Raw genomic sequence first — 4,600 nt, forward strand, 5'->3', positions numbered from 1 at the left:
AAAATCAAATGCTGCATTGGATTACTTAGACCCGGGTCTGAAATATTTGTTCTTCCCTCCTTCCAGTCTACACAGGTGCTCCCCCAGCTCTTTGGTCAGGCCAGGAAGCATTCGAGTGTGATATCTCTCTCTTTGTATATATTTGAGCAGGAGGCACTAGAGCAGGGCTGCATGTCTTGCATCTGGCAGATGTTTAACCCAGATGTTAGCTGGGACAGAAAGAATCCCCCAGAACCCTGGAATAAACTGGGTCCCAATGATCAATACAAGTTCTACTCAGTGAATGTAGATTACAGCAAACTGAAAAAAAAAATGTCCAGACTTCTAAATTAAATGTTTCCCTACAAAACAATTTAGGATGAAGGTCTTCCAGAGGCCCTTTGCACAACCTTTCCCCTTAACTAGGAAATATTTGTCCTCTAAGTGCACTAAAATCATGTTAGTGTATCGTGTGGGTTTTAACACTGATTAGTAAATATGTTTACCCATTTATTATGAAGAACATGACAAAGGATACAGACGAACAGCCAGATGAGAGAGATGCATAGGACACAGTATGTGGGAAGGGGCATGGAGCTTCCATGACCTCTCCAGGTGCACCTCCCTCCAGTAACTTCCACGTGTTCAGCTATGCGGAAGTTCTCTTCTCCCCAAATTCTTACAAATAGAGAGCCCCCGGGCTCAGTCCTTGGTCTGATTCTTTCCTTTTACTACACTCTTGTCATAGCTGATGGAAGATCCTGGTTTTAATACTACCTGTGTCAGAAACAAGACAAACATGCCCCCTTTCACCACTTCAATGCAACATAGTACTGGAAATTTTAGCCAAAAAATTTGGGCAAGAGAAAAAATTAAAAGCACACAAATCAGAAAACAAAAAGTTTCTGGGCACGGCGGCTCACACCTGTTATCCTAACATTCGGGAGGCTGAGGATGGTGAATCGTATGAGGCCAGGAGTTCGAGTCCAGCCTGGGCAACATGGCGAAACCCTGCCTCTACCAAAAATACAAAAGTTAGCCGGGCGTGGTGGCATGCGACTGTAGTCCCAGTTACCTGGGGGGCTGAGGCATGAGAATCGCTTGAACCCAGGAAGTCGAGGCTTCAGTGAGCCAAGATCCCATCACTGCACTCCAGTCTGGGTGACAAAGAGAGAACCTATCCCAAAACGCAAAAGAAAAAAAAATAAGAATTTAAATTATCTCTGTCTGCAGACGACAACGACATGATTTTATATATCTAAAATCTTAAAATATTTTACAAAAAACCTTAAAATTCAAATAATTTTAAGGAAAGTTGCAAAATACAAAGTCAACATACACAAATCAGTAGCATTTCCATACGCTAATAACAAGCTATCTGAAAAAGAAATCAAGAAAACAATCCCATTCATTGTAGCTCTCAAAAATAATGTAAACTACTTAGGAATAAATTCAACCAAGGAGTTGAAAGATCTGTACACTGGAAACTATAAAACACTGATGAAAGAAGTTGAGGAAGCCACAAATAAATGGAAAGCTATCCAACGATTATGGATTGGAAGAATCAATATTGTTACAATGTCCATACTACTCAAAGCAATCAACAGACTCACTGCAATCCCTATCAAAATTCCGATGCTACTTTTACATACATAGAAAAAGCAATCCTGAAGTTCGCAGAGAACCACAAAAGACTCCAGTTACCCAAAGCAGTCTTGAGCAAAAAGAACAAAGCTGGAAGAATCACAACCTGATCTCAAAATATAATATAAGCTAGAGTAATGAAAACAGCGTGGTACTGGCATAAAAACAGACAACTGGAACAATATAATAGACTAGAAAAAATCCATGCACTTAGGGCTAAGTGATTTTCAACAAAGATGCTAAGAACACACAATGTGGAAAGGACTGTCTCTTCAATAAATGGTCTTGGGAAAACGGAGTATCCACATGCAGAAGAATAAAATGGGACCCTTGTCTCATATACAAAAATCAAGGCAAAATGGACTCCGGATTTAATCGTAAGATCTGAAGCTGTAAAACTGCCAGAAGAAAACGTAGGGAGAAACATCCATGGCATTGACCTGGGCAATAATTTTGCCTCTATGACCCCAAAAGCATGAGCAACCAAAGAAAGAATAGAGAAATGGAATTACGTCAAACTGAAAAGCTTCTCCACAGCAAAGGAAACGAGCAACAGAGTGAAGAGGCAGCCTACAGCATGGGAGAAAATATTCACAAACTATACATCTGATAGGGAGTTAATATCCAAAATACATAAGAAACTCAACTCAATAACAAGAATACAAATCACCTGATTTTAAAATGTGCAAAGGATCTGAATAGACATTTCTCCAAAGAAGACATGCAAACGGCCAACAGTTGTATGAAAGTGCTCAACATCACTTATCATCAGGGAAATGTCACAATGAGCTATGACTTCACACCTGGTAAAACGGCTATTATCAGAAAGATAAAAGAGAACAAGCGTTGGCGAGGATGTGAAGAAAAGGGAACCCTTATACACTGTGGTGGGAATGGAAATTAGTACAGCCGCTGTGCAAAACAGTATGGAGACTTCTCAAAACACTAAAAATAGAACTATCCAGCAATCCCACTACCGGGTATTTATCCAAAAGAGAGGAAATTGGTATACCAAAGGGATACCTACACCCCCATACTTATTGCAGCACTCAACACAACAGCCAAGATATGGAATCAACCTAAGTGACCATCAGTGGATGAATGGATAAAGAAAATGTGGCATATATACACAGGGAATATGATTCAGCCACAAAAAGAATGAAATCCTTTCATTTGCAGCAACGTGGATGGACCCGGTGGTCATTAAGTTAGGTGAAATAAGCCAGGCACAGAAAGACAAATACCGTACGTTCTCACTCATATGTGGGAGGTAAAAAGTTGATCTCATAGAGGTAGAGAATAGAGTGATAGATAGGAGAGGCTGGGAAGGATGTGTGGATTGGAGGACGAGGGGTTGGGAAGAAGAGAGGTTGGTTAATAGGTACAAACATATGGTTAAAAGGAAGGAATAAGTTCTAGGCCGGGTATGGTGGCTGATGCCTGTAATCCCAGCACTTTGAGAGGTCGAGGCGGGTAGATCGCATGAGCTCAGGAGTTCCAGACCAGCCTGGACAGTGTAGTGAAACCCAGTCTCTACAAAAAAATAAAAATAAAAATAAAATAAAATAAAATAAAATAAAAACAATTAGCCAGGTACGGTGGGACGTACCAGTCGTCCCAGCTACTCGGGAGGCTGAGGTGGAAGGATCGCTTAAGCCCAGGAGGTTGAGGCTGCAGTGACTTGTGATTGCACCGCTGCACTCCAGCCTGGGACAATAGAGTGAGACCCAGTCTCAAAAAATACAAAGACAGAATAAACTCTGATGTTCAACAGCAGAGTTGGATGACTACAGTTAACAGCAATGTATTGTATATTTCAAAATAGCCAGAAGAGAGGACTTGAAATGTTCCCAACACATAGGAATGAAAAGTATTCCAGGTGATGGTTACCTCAGATATCCTGAATTGATCATTATACATTCTATGCACGTGACAGAATATCACAGGTACACCATAAATATGTGCTAATATGTATCCATTAAAAATTAAAATAAAAAATATAAATAGTACTATCATTTGATTCGGTAATCTCACTACTGGATATATGGCCAAAGGAAATGAAATGAGTATGTCAAAAATATCTGCACTCGCATATTCATTGCAGCACCGTTCACAAGAGCCAAGACGTGAAGTCAACCTAAGAGCCCATCAGATGGATGAATGGATAAAGCACATGTGTGTATGTACACACAGTAGAATAGTATTGAGACTTATAAGAGAAAAAGAAATCCTGTCATTTGTGGCAACATGAGTGAATCTGTAATGTAGTATGTCGAATGAAATAAGCCAGGCACAGCAAGACACATACTGTATGATCTCACTGGGATGTGGAATCTTAAAAAATCAAATTTTTAAGAAACAGAGAATAAAATGGTGTTACCAGGGTCTGGGGCTGGGGAGATACTGGTAAGGATATTGATAAGGATACAAAACTTCATTTAGACAAGAAGTCTAAGTTCAAGAGATCTATTCTAAACATGGTGACTATAGTTAATAATAACAAATACTTGAAAATTGCTAAGAAGGTAGATAGATTTTAGGTGTTCTCACCACAAAAGATGAAAGGTATGTGAGTTCATCCATATTGTAGTTAGCCTAATGTACCCATTGCACAGTGTATACCTATTTCAAAACATCATGTTGTACACTATAAATGTATACAATTGTGTCAGTAAAAATAAACAAAAATAAAATCCAAAGAAATGAAATAAATTCCATTTGTTCAATAAAACTGATCCGATACTGGTGAAGATGTGCAGAAACTGGAACCTTTGTGCACTGTTGGTGGGAATGTAAAATGGCACATCTGCTGTGGAATAGGGTATGGCGGTTACTCAGAAAACTAAAAATAGAATTACCATATGATCCAGTAATTCCATTCTGTGTCTATAGCCAAAAGAATAGAAATCAGAGTCTCAAAGTGATGTTTGTACACCCCTGCTCATAGCAGCATTATTCATGAGAGCCAAGAGATGGA

At 39.4% G+C, this 4,600-nt stretch overlaps 1 pseudogene; it reads left to right on the forward strand.

Annotated features, from left to right (window-relative positions):
- The first annotated feature begins 66 nt into the window (after positions 1-66).
- On the forward strand, positions 67-333 carry LOC117090181 (annotated as a pseudogene).
- Positions 334-4,600: the final 4,267 nt, after the last annotated feature.

This window comes from Trachypithecus francoisi, unplaced genomic scaffold (genome assembly GCF_009764315.1).
Source record: "Trachypithecus francoisi isolate TF-2019V2 unplaced genomic scaffold, Tfra_2.0 Contig00965, whole genome shotgun sequence".
NCBI classification, from domain to species: Eukaryota; Metazoa; Chordata; class Mammalia; order Primates; family Cercopithecidae; genus Trachypithecus; species Trachypithecus francoisi.